The sequence below is a fragment of the Pleurodeles waltl genome, unplaced genomic scaffold (assembly GCF_031143425.1).
Source record: "Pleurodeles waltl isolate 20211129_DDA unplaced genomic scaffold, aPleWal1.hap1.20221129 scaffold_183, whole genome shotgun sequence".
Taxonomy (NCBI): domain Eukaryota; kingdom Metazoa; phylum Chordata; class Amphibia; order Caudata; family Salamandridae; genus Pleurodeles; species Pleurodeles waltl.
The window spans coordinates 147,006-159,654 of record NW_027149889.1 but is presented as its reverse complement, the minus strand read 5'-3'; the positions used below and the strand labels follow the sequence as shown (position 1 = coordinate 159,654).

Sequence of the window (12,649 nt, the reverse complement as noted above, 5' to 3'; positions counted from 1 at the left end):
TGGCAGCGGTGGGATTTGAACCCACGCCTCCAAAGAGACTGGAGCCTTAATCCAGCGCCTTAGACCGCTCGGCCACGCTACCTGTTGCTCTCAGTGTGTCTGTGCACTTCATGAGCACCGTAACCCTGAGTCTCCTCACTTATTGTGGAAAGTCGAGTTGATAAACCATTTCATGGACATGATTACAATGTCGGGAGGGTGATGTGGTAATTGAAGGTTATCTCTCTTACTCAGTCACTGCACAAGTCTTCTCCCACCTGCTCGGACCTAGTGCAATCACCTTAAAAGACAACACTCTCCGAGCAATGACTTCCAACCAAGGTATAAGCACCTGCTCTACATAGGCAATGTGACTCCATCATTTTCTAATGAAACAAGTGTTCATACTGGTGGGCTCATTTCTTTGGGTGGGATCTAATGAATGAGCAGTTCATTCAAAAATAACTGAGGAGTTGCACGTATTCATGACATCAGCCCTATTGCCGCACCCAGTCTCCCCAACATACTGTTTAGCTTTCCAGTGAAGTCATGTCTTGTGTGGCCTATTCACATTCCGCTGTTAATATTTTTTAGCCAATAGAATTTCACAGGCTCCCGTCTTTGAGCTCACATTGAAAAGGCACAAGTCCCAAAATGCAACCGGGTGCTGTTTAAAACTCCAGCACTGGTGGGCGGTGCCCCAGGTGACATGGGGTCCACCTGGATGCCCTGACTGCCTTTTCACGTGACAGTCACAGACACACACAGGACAGAGGTTCAAAAGCTATTCTGAAAGAAGTAAGGACAACAGGCCCACGTGAAACTAAACTTTTTAAACAGATGATTTTTGTTTCTATTGACCTGGTTCTCACTCGTTCTGCGCGCCAAGTCAAATGTAAATGAGCCCCGCAATAAAAATGCACAGAGGATGGTAAAATTCACTTCACTCTGCGCTCGTTGATGCTGAGAGCATGGTTGTCAGCCCGCACGCTTGTTATTTTGATGTGGAATTACTTGATTGCTTTGTGATAATTTTAATTACTCCGAATTGCAAGCTCCCCTACCCCAGTAATAATGTTTGAGGTATTGCTTCCCTACCACACCAACAAGGCCACCCTCTGACCAAGTCCTTTGCCTCTCTTCAGAACTACCATAAGCCCCTCCATGCACTAGGAACTTTTTGCTTGACGACCATCTAGGCGTCCTTGGAATATTGATATTTAGAAGTAACAATGTTTGTTTATTTTAACTAACTGACCTTTTTAGGGTCTCGCTTGATAGACTCTGTAGTATTCAGTAAAGGGCTTGGAGCCCGCATGTCTCTCACCATTTTTTTATTTATGTGGCACTCTTCTTTACAGTTTCCTAATTCATCAAGGCATGTCTTGCATCATTTCCGTTCCTCTCTGTAGAGCAGCGACCAAGCGTTGATTGATTCAGCTTAATCAGTGCCTGACCGCTGCTCCCCACCTGATCAAGGTACTATTTTTTCCTTTTACCTTCTAGTGCCCTGCAAACAGAAGGCTTGTGACTGGCAAAAACATGCCCAGCAGGACAACCAAAACTGTTAAGTTTTAAATTTAAATCGAACTTTCTTTTATTTTGCCAAATCGTCTTTTCCCACGTTCCACGCATGTTTTCTTTTGCTTTTGTTCGTGGGCACTCTTCTCAAAAGATGACGATTAGCTCGTTTAAAATATTGCAAATCAACAGTGTTTCTTTATTATGTGTAAATTCTGAAATTAATCTTTAACACATAATCCTGCGGTACACTTCAATCCACCCCACTCCAATCTTCCCCACTACAATCCACCCCATCCAGACCACTTCACCCACACTAATCCACCTCACTCCAGTCCAAATCACTCACCCGAATCCAATCCACTCTAACTCATCCTACTCCAATCCTCTCCACCCACCCCAAGCAAATCTGTCTCACTCCAATGTGCCCCACTATAATAAAAAACAATCTGCACCACTCCAAAACAATCTGTCCCACTTCGATCCAAAACAATCTGCCCCACTCCACTTCAAAACAATCTCCCCTACTCCAATTCAAAACAATCTACCCCACTGCAATCTGCTGCACTCCAATCAAAAACAAACTACCACACTGCAATCCAAAACAATCTGCCATACTGCAATCGAAAACAATCTGTCCCACCCAAGGCAGTGGTGGCTGGTGCACTTTGAAAGGAGTTGGTGGGAGGGAAAAATAGTTCATCTGAAGCTAAGTGAAGAAATTGGAATAAAATAGTGCATTTTAACCCCTTCGCTGCCAGCCTTTTCCCCCTCAGGTGGCAGGCATTTTTTTGGCTATTTGGGGCAGGGCGCGCTTAGGCCCTCATAGATTTTTGTCCACATAAGCTATCCACGCCAAATTTGCGTCCTTTTTTTCCAACATCCTAGGGATTCTAGAGGTACCCAGACTTTGTGGGTTCCCCTGAAGGAGACCAAGAAATTAGCCAAAATACAGTAAAAATTTTGTTTTAAAAAAGAAAAAAATGGAAAAAAGGGCTGGAGAAGAAGGCTTGTGGTTTTTGTCCCTGAAATTGGCATCAACAAAGGGTTTGCACTGCTAAAATCACCAGCTTCCCAGCTTTCAGGGACAGGCAGACTTGAATCAGAAAACCCAATTTTTCAACACAATTTTTGCATTTTACTGGGACATACCCCATTTTTACGATTTTGTGTGCTTTTAGCCTCCTTCCAGTCAGTGACAGAAATGGGTGTGAAACCAATGCTGGGTCCCAGTAACCTAAACATTTTTTAAAAGAAGACAACATTCTGAATTCAGCAATGGGTAACTTGTGTAGATCTTACAAGTGTTTCCTACAGAAAATAACAACTGAAATAAAAAAAAAATATTGAAATTGAGAAGAAAAAAACAGCCATTTTCCTCTACGTTTTACTCTGTAACTTTTTTCTGCAATGTCAGATTTTTGAAAGCAATATACCATTACGCCTGCTGGACTCTTCTGGTTGCGGGGATATATAGGGCTTGTAGGTTCATCAAGAACCCTAGGTATCCAGAGAAAATAAATGAGCTGCACCTTGCAGTGGGTTTTCATTCTATACCGGGTATACTGCAATTAATTTGCCGAAGTATATAGAGTGAAAAATAGGTATCAAGAAAACCTTTCTATTTCCAAAATGGGCACAAGATAAGGAGTGAAGGAGCAGTGGTTATTTGCACATCTCTGAATTCTGGGGTGCCCACACTAGCATGCGAATTAAAGGGCATTTCTCAAATAGACGTCTTTTTTACACACTGTCTTATATTTGGAAGGAAAAAATGTAGATAAAGACAAGGGGCAGTAACTCTTGTTTTGCTATTCTATGTTTCCCCAAGTCTCCCGATAACATTTTTTACCTCACTTGTGTGGGTAGGCCTAGCGCCCGCGACAGGAAGTGCCCCAAAACACAACGTGGACACATCAAATTTTCCCGAAGAAAACCAAAACCTAGGTAAAAGACATTGTCATTTGCAACGCCAATAGCTCTAACTCTCACAAATGTGAGACCTTTCGCATTGCAAATGCTTGTTTTTTTGTGCAGGCAAGTGTGCGTGGAGCCTGCTTTGGTTCTTAAGACCTCAGACCTAAAGCAAAGCTTAGACAGAAACATAGCAATGTGCCCTTTGCACACAGTTAGAGATCCTACTAAATGGAGTCATATATAGGTCTGCACGGCCATTTTGCACAATTTTGTTGTGATATAAAGTTTCGGTAGAGCTCAATGAGAGCTGGTAGTTATGGCCGAGTGGTTAAGGTGATGGGCTTGAAATCCTTTGGGGGTTCCCTGCACGGGTTTGAATCCTGCTGACTACCTCTGTTGTTTATTTTAAACCTGATTTTTAAAATAACTGTGAAGAACACATTTACCAACTTTATTTGGGAAGATAGATAATTTACTTTAAATCTTTATTTAACAGAGGTTCGATTTTATTTTGCAGAGAGAAGAGCGGGTGACCGCGTGGGGAGAACAAATGATTTGTTAAACCTTCCATTTGAAGGTGATCTAAGCAGAATGAAGCAAAACAACAGCAGCGCCAATCAGCCGATTTCTTGGAGTCCACGGTTTAGGAGTTTACTTAGAAGGAGACTGTAAAAGAGTTTTAAAATTAGGGACCTATTGGTAGAGTCACTGTTTATGCAAATTGAAGGGTCAGAAGGGAGATGCGTCATTAAGATCTGTAAAAATCCATCTCTGGCAGCGGTGGGATTTGAACCCACGCCTCCAAAGAGACTGGAGCCTTAATCCAGCGCCTTAGACCGCTCGGCCACGCTACCTGTTGCTCTCAGTGTGTCTGTGCACTTCATGAGCACCGTAACCCTGAGTCTCCTCACTTAGTGTGGAAAGTCGAGTTGATAAACCATTTCATGGACATGATTACAATGTCGGGAGGGTGATGTGGTAATTGAAGGTTATCTCTCTTACTCAGTCACTGCACAAGTCTTCTCCCACCTGCTCGGACCTAGTGCAATCACCTTAAAAGACAACACTCTCCGAGCAATGACTTCCAACCAAGGTATAAGCACCTGCTCTACATAGGCAATGTGACTCCATCATTTTCTAATGAAACAAGTGTTCATACTGGTGGGCTCATTTCTTTGGGTGGGATCTAATGAATGAGCAGTTCATTCAAAAATAACTGAGGAGTTGCACGTATTCATGACATCAGCCCTATTGCCGCACCCAGTCTCCCCAACATACTGTTTAGCTTTCCAGTGACGTCATGTCTTGTGTGGCCTATTCACATTCCGCTGTTAATATTTTTTAGCCAATAGAATTTCACAGGCTCCCGTCTTTGAGCTCACATTGAAAAGGCACAAGTCCCAAAATGCAACCGGGTGCTGTTTAAAACTCCAGCACTGGTGGGCGGTGCCCCAGGTGACATGGGGTCCACCTGGATGCCCTGACTGCCTTTTCACGTGACAGTCACAGACACACACAGGACAGAGGTTCAAAAGCTATTCTGAAAGAAGTAAGGACAACAGGCCCACGTGAAACTAAACTTTTTAAACAGATGATTTTTGTTTCTATTGACCTGGTTCTCACTCGTTCTGCGCGCCAAGTCAAATGTAAATGAGCCCCGCAATAAAAATGCACAGAGGATGGTAAAATTCACTTCACTCTGCGCTCGTTGATGCTGAGAGCATGGTTGTCAGCCCGCACGCTTGTTATTTTGATGTGGAATTACTTGATTGCTTTGTGATAATTTTAATTACTCCGAATTGCAAGCTCCCCTACCCCAGTAATAATGTTTGAGGTATTGCTTCCCTACCACACCAACAAGGCCACCCTCTGACCAAGTCCTTTGCCTCTCTTCAGAACTACCATAAGCCCCTCCATGCACTAGGAACTTTTTGCTTGACGACCATCTAGGCGTCCTTGGAATATTGATATTTAGAAGTAACAATGTTTGTTTATTTTAACTAACTGACCTTTTTAGGGTCTCGCTTGATAGACTCTGTAGTATTCAGTAAAGGGCTTGGAGCCCGCATGTCTCTCACCATTTTTTTATTTATGTGGCACTCTTCTTTACAGTTTCCTAATTCATCAAGGCATGTCTTGCATCATTTCCGTTCCTCTCTGTAGAGCAGCGACCAAGCGTTGATTGATTCAGCTTAATCAGTGCCTGACCGCTGCTCCCCACCTGATCAAGGTACTATTTTTTCCTTTTACCTTCTAGTGCCCTGCAAACAGAAGGCTTGTGACTGGCAAAAACATGCCCAGCAGGACAACCAAAACTGTTAAGTTTTAAATTTAAATCGAACTTTCTTTTATTTTGCCAAATCGTCTTTTCCCACGTTCCACGCATGTTTTCTTTTGCTTTTGTTCGTGGGCACTCTTCTCAAAAGATGACGATTAGCTCGTTTAAAATATTGCAAATCAACAGTGTTTCTTTATTATGTGTATATTCTGAAATTAATCTTTAACACATAATCCTGCGGTACACTTCAATCCACCCCACTCCAATCTTCCCCACTACAATCCACCCCATCCAGACCACTTCACCCACACTAATCCACCTCACTCCAGTCCAAATCACTCACCCGAATCCAATCCACTCTAACTCATCCTACTCCAATCCTCTCCACCCACCCCAAGCAAATCTGTCTCACTCCAATGTGCCCCACTATAATAAAAAACAATCTGCACCACTCCAAAACAATCTGTCCCACTTCGATCCAAAACAATCTGCCCCACTCCACTTCAAAACAATCTCCCCTACTCCAATTCAAAACAATCTACCCCACTGCAATCTGCTGCACTCCAATCAAAAACAAACTACCACACTGCAATCCAAAACAATCTGCCATACTGCAATCGAAAACAATCTGTCCCACCCAAGGCAGTGGTGGCTGGTGCACTTTGAAAGGAGTTGGTGGGAGGGAAAAATAGTTCATCTGAAGCTAAGTGAAGAAATTGGAATAAAATAGTGCATTTTAACCCCTTCGCTGCCAGCCTTTTCCCCCTCAGGTGCCAGGCATTTTTTTGGCTATTTGGGGCAGGGCGCGCTTAGGCCCTCATAGATTTTTGTCCACATAAGCTATCCACGCCAAATTTGCGTCCTTTTTTCCCAACATCCTAGGGATTCTAGAGGTACCCAGACTTTGTGGGTTCCCCTGAAGGAGACCAAGAAATTAGCCAAAATACAGTAAAAATTTTGTTTTAAAAAAGAAAAAAATGGTAAAAAGGGCTGGAGAAGAAGGCTTGTGGTTTTTGTCCCTGAAATTGGCATCAACAAAGGGTTTGCACTGCTAAAATCACCAGCTTCCCAGCTTTCAGGGACAGGCAGACTTGAATCAGAAAACCCAATTTTTCAACACAATTTTGGCATTTTACTGGGACATACCCCATTTTTACGATTTTGTGTGCTTTTAGCCTCCTTCCAGTCAGTGACAGAAATGGGTGTGAAACCAATGCTGGGTCCCAGTAACCTAAACATTTTTGAAAAGAAGACAACATTCTGAATTCAGCAATGGGTAACTTGTGTAGATCTTACAAGTGTTTCCTACAGAAAATAACAACTGAAATAAAAAAAAAATATTGAAATTGAGAAGAAAAAAACAGCCATTTTCCTCTACGTTTTACTCTGTAACTTTTTTCTGCAATGTCAGATTTTTGAAAGCAATATACCATTACGCCTGCTGGACTCTTCTGGTTGCGGGGATATATAGGGCTTGTAGGTTCATCAAGAACCCTAGGTATCCAGAGAAAATAAATGAGCTGCACCTTGCAGTGGGTTTTCATTCTATACCGGGTATACTGCAATTAATTTGCCGAAGTATATAGAGTGAAAAATAGGTATCAAGAAAACCTTTCTATTTCCAAAATGGGCACAAGATAAGGAGTGAAGGAGCAGTGGTTATTTGCACATCTCTGAATTCTGGGGTGCCCACACTAGCATGCGAATTAAAGGGCATTTCTCAAATAGACGTCTTTTTTACACACTGTCTTATATTTGGAAGGAAAAAATGTAGATAAAGACAAGGGGCAGTAACTCTTGTTTTGCTATTCTATGTTTCCCCAAGTCTCCCGATAACATTTTTTACCTCACTTGTGTGGGTAGGCCTAGCGCCCGCGACAGGAAGTGCCCCAAAACACAACGTGGACACATCAAATTTTCCCGAAGAAAACCAAAACCTAGGTAAAAGACATTGTCATTTGCAACGCCAATAGCTCTAACTCTCACAAATGTGAGACCTTTCGCATTGCAAATGCTTGTTTTTTTGTGCAGGCAAGTGTGCGTGGAGCCTGCTTTGGTTCTTAAGACCTCAGACCTAAAGCAAAGCTTAGACAGAAACATAGCAATGTGCCCTTTGCACACAGTTAGAGATCCTACTAAATGGAGTCATATATAGGTCTGCACGGCCATTTTGCACAATTTTGTTGTGATATAAAGTTTCGGTAGAGCTCAATGAGAGCTGGTAGTTATGGCCGAGTGGTTAAGGTGATGGGCTTGAAATCCTTTGGGGGTTCCCTGCACGGGTTTGAATCCTGCTGACTACCTCTGTTGTTTATTTTAAACCTGATTTTTAAAATAACTGTGAAGAACACATTTACCAACTTTATTTGGGAAGATAGATAATTTACTTTAAATCTTTATTTAACAGAGGTTCGATTTTATTTTGCAGAGAGAAGAGCGGGTGACCGCGTGGGGAGAACAAATGATTTGTTAAACCTTCCATTTGAAGGTGATCTAAGCAGAATGAAGCAAAACAACAGCAGCGCCAATCAGCCGATTTCTTGGAGTCCACGGTTTAGGAGTTTACTTAGAAGGAGACTGTAAAAGAGTTTTAAAATTAGGGACCTATTGGAAGAGTCACTGTTTATGCAAATTGAAGGGTCAGAAGGGAGATGCGTCATTAAGATCTGTAAAAATCCATCTCTGGCAGCGGTGGGATTTGAACCCACGCCTCCAAAGAGACTGGAGCCTTAATCCAGCGCCTTAGACCGCTCGGCCACGCTACCTGTTGCTCTCAGTGTGTCTGTGCACTTCATGAGCACCGTAACCCTGAGTCTCCTCACTTAGTGTGGAAAGTCGAGTTGATAAACCATTTCATGGACATGATTACAATGTCGGGAGGGTGATGTGGTAATTGAAGGTTATCTCTCTTACTCAGTCACTGCACAAGTCTTCTCCCACCTGCTCGGACCTAGTGCAATCACCTTAAAAGACAACACTCTCCGAGCAATGACTTCCAACCAAGGTATAAGCACCTGCTCTACATAGGCAATGTGACTCCATCATTTTCTAATGAAACAAGTGTTCATACTGGTGGGCTCATTTCTTTGGGTGGGATCTAATGAATGAGCAGTTCATTCAAAAATAACTGAGGAGTTGCACGTATTCATGACATCAGCCCTATTGCCGCACCCAGTCTCCCCAACATACTGTTTAGCTTTCCAGTGACGTCATGTCTTGTGTGGCCTATTCACATTCCGCTGTTAATATTTTTTAGCCAATAGAATTTCACAGGCTCCCGTCTTTGAGCTCACATTGAAAAGGCACAAGTCCCAAAATGCAACCGGGTGCTGTTTAAAACTCCAGCACTGGTGGGCGGTGCCCCAGGTGACATGGGGTCCACCTGGATGCCCTGACTGCCTTTTCACGTGACAGTCACAGACACACACAGGACAGAGGTTCAAAAGCTATTCTGAAAGAAGTAAGGACAACAGGCCCACGTGAAACTAAACTTTTTAAATAGATGATTTTTGTTTCTATTGACCTGGTTCTCACTCGTTCTGCGCGCCAAGTCAAATGTAAATGAGCCCCGCAATAAAAATGCACAGAGGATGGTAAAATTCACTTCACTCTGCGCTCGTTGATGCTGAGAGCATGGTTGTCAGCCCGCACGCTTGTTATTTTGATGTGGAATTACTTGATTGCTTTGTGATAATTTTAATTACTCCGAATTGCAAGCTCCCCTACCCCAGTAATAATGTTTGAGGTATTGCTTCCCTACCACACCAACAAGGCCACCCTCTGACCAAGTCCTTTGCCTCTCTTCAGAACTACCATAAGCCCCTCCATGCACTAGGAACTTTTTGCTTGACGACCATCTAGGCGTCCTTGGAATATTGATATTTAGAAGTAACAATGTTTGTTTATTTTAACTAACTGACCTTTTTAGGGTCTCGCTTGATAGACTCTGTAGTATTCAGTAAAGGGCTTGGAGCCCGCATGTCTCTCACCATTTTTTTATTTATGTGGCACTCTTCTTTACAGTTTCCTAATTCATCAAGGCATGTCTTGCATCATTTCCGTTCCTCTCTGTAGAGCAGCGACCAAGCGTTGATTGATTCAGCTTAATCAGTGCCTGACCGCTGCTCCCCACCTGATCAAGGTACTATTTTTTCCTTTTACCTTCTAGTGCCCTGCAAACAGAAGGCTTGTGACTGGCAAAAACATGCCCAGCAGGACAAACAAAACTGTTAAGTTTTAAATTTAAATCGAACTTTCTTTTATTTTGCCAAATCGTCTTTTCCCACGTTCCACGCATGTTTTCTTTTGCTTTTGTTCGTGGGCACTCTTCTCAAAAGATGACGATTAGCTTGTTTAAAATATTGCAAATCAACAGTGTTTCTTTATTATGTGTAAATTCTGAAATTAATCTTTAACACATAATCCTGCGGTACACTTCAATCCACCCCACTCCAATCTTCCCCACTACAATCCACCCCATCCAGACCACTTCACCCACACTAATCCACCTCACTCCAGTCCAAATCACTCACCCGAATCCAATCCACTCTAACTCATCCTACTCCAATCCTCTCCACCCACCCCAAGCAAATCTGTCTCACTCCAATGTGCCCCACTATAATAAAAAACAATCTGCACCACTCCAAAACAATCTGTCCCACTTCGATCCAAAACAATCTGCCCCACTCCACTTCAAAACAATCTCCCCTACTCCAATTCAAAACAATCTACCCCACTGCAATCTGCTGCACTCCAATCAAAAACAAACTACCACACTGCAATCCAAAACAATCTGCCATACTGCAATCGAAAACAATCTGTCCCACCCAAGGCAGTGGTGGCTGGTGCACTTTGAAAGGAGTTGGTGGGAGGGAAAAATAGTTCATCTGAAGCTAAGTGAAGAAATTGGAATAAAATAGTGCATTTTAACCCCTTCGCTGCCAGCCTTTTCCCCCTCAGGTGCCAGGCATTTTTTTGGCTATTTGGGGCAGGGCGCGCTTAGGCCCTCATAGATTTTTGTCCACATAAGCTATCCACGCCAAATTTGCGTCCTTTTTTTCCAACATCCTAGGGATTCTAGAGGTACCCAGACTTTGTGGGTTCCCCTGAAGGAGACCAAGAAATTAGCCAAAATACAGTAAAAATTTTGTTTTAAAAAAGAAAAAAATGGAAAAAAGGGCTGGAGAAGAAGGCTTGTGGTTTTTGTCCCTGAAATTGGCATCAACAAAGGGTTTGCACTGCTAAAATCACCAGCTTCCCAGCTTTCAGGGACAGGCAGACTTGAATCAGAAAACCCAATTTTTCAACACAATTTTGGCATTTTACTGGGACATACCCCATTTTTACGATTTTGTGTGCTTTTAGCCTCCTTCCAGTCAGTGACAGAAATGGGTGTGAAACCAATGCTGGGTGTCAGTAACCTAAACATTTTTTAAAAGAAGACAACATTCTGAATTCAGCAATGGGTAACTTGTGTAGATCTTACAAGTGTTTCCTACAGAAAATAACAACTGAAATAAAAAAAAAATATTGAAATTGAGAAGAAAAAAACAGCCATTTTCCTCTACGTTTTACTCTGTAACTTTTTTCTGCAATGTCAGATTTTTGAAAGCAATATACCATTACGCCTGCTGGACTCTTCTGGTTGCGGGGATATATAGGGCTTGTAGGTTCATCAAGAACCCTAGGTATCCAGAGAAAATAAATGAGCTGCACCTTGCAGTGGGTTTTCATTCTATACCGGGTATACTGCAATTAATTTGCCGAAGTATATAGAGTGAAAAATAGGTATCAAGAAAACCTTTCTATTTCCAAAATGGGCACAAGATAAGGAGTGAAGGAGCAGTGGTTATTTGCACATCTCTGAATTCTGGGGTGCCCACACTAGCATGCAAATTAAAGGGCATTTCTCAAATAGACGTCTTTTTTACACACTGTCTTATATTTGGAAGGAAAAAATTTAGATAAAGACAAGGGGCAGTAACTCTTGTTTTGCTATTCTATGTTTCCCCAAGTCTCCCGATAACATTTTTTACCTCACTTGTGTGGGTAGGCCTAGCGCCCGCGACAGGAAGTGCCCCAAAACACAACGTGGACACATCAAATTTTCCCAAAGAAAACCAAAACCTAGGTAAAAGACATTGTCATTTGCAACGCCAATAGCTCTAACTCTCACAAATGTGAGACCTTTCGCATTGCAAATGCTTGTTTTTTTGTGCAGGCAAGTGTGCGTGGAGCCTGCTTTGGTTCTTAAGACCTCAGACCTAAAGCAAAGCTTAGACAGAAACATAGCAATGTGCCCTTTGCACACAGTTAGAGATCCTACTAAATGGAGTCATATATAGGTCTGCACGGCCATTTTGCACAATTTTGTTGTGATATAAAGTTTCGGTAGAGCTCAATGAGAGCTGGTAGTTATGGCCGAGTGGTTAAGGTGATGGGCTTGAAATCCTTTGGGGGTTCCCTGCACGGGTTTGAATCCTGCTGACTACCTCTGTTGTTTATTTTAAACCTGATTTTTAAAATAACTGTGAAGAACACATTTACCAACTTTATTTGGGAAGATAGATAATTTACTTTAAATCTTTATTTAACAGAGGTTCGATTTTATTTTGCAGAGAGAAGAGCGGGTGACCGCGTGGGGAGAACAAATGATTTGTTAAACCTTCCATTTGAAGGTGATCTAAGCAGAATGAAGCAAAACAACAGCAGCGCCAATCAGCCGATTTCTTGGAGTCCACGGTTTAGGAGTTTACTTAGAAGGAGACTGTAAAAGAGTTTTAAAATTAGGGACCTATTGGTAGAGTCACTGTTTATGCAAATTGAAGGGTCAGAAAGGAGATGCGTCATTAAGATCTGTAAAAATCCATCTCTGGCAGCGGTGGGATTTGAACCCACGCCTCCAAAGAGACTGGAGCCTTAATCCAGCGCCTTAGACCGCTCGGCCACGCTACC

The 12,649-nt window shown here is 42.5% G+C and overlaps 4 non-coding genes across 4 annotated transcripts; all 4 read right to left on the bottom strand.

Moving 5' to 3' along the window:
- On the bottom strand, window positions 1–82 carry TRNAL-AAG (transfer RNA leucine (anticodon AAG)). Its single transcript has one exon. It is a non-coding gene; the product is annotated as a tRNA-Leu (tRNA).
- A 4,107-nt stretch (window positions 83–4,189) lies between these two features.
- Window positions 4,190–4,271, bottom strand: TRNAL-AAG (transfer RNA leucine (anticodon AAG)). Its single transcript has one exon. It is a non-coding gene; the product is annotated as a tRNA-Leu (tRNA).
- Window positions 4,272–8,378: 4,107 nt separating this feature from the next.
- Window positions 8,379–8,460, bottom strand: TRNAL-AAG (transfer RNA leucine (anticodon AAG)). The gene has a single exon. It is a non-coding gene; the product is annotated as a tRNA-Leu (tRNA).
- Window positions 8,461–12,567: 4,107 nt separating this feature from the next.
- On the bottom strand, window positions 12,568–12,649 carry TRNAL-AAG (transfer RNA leucine (anticodon AAG)). The gene has a single exon. It is a non-coding gene; the product is annotated as a tRNA-Leu (tRNA).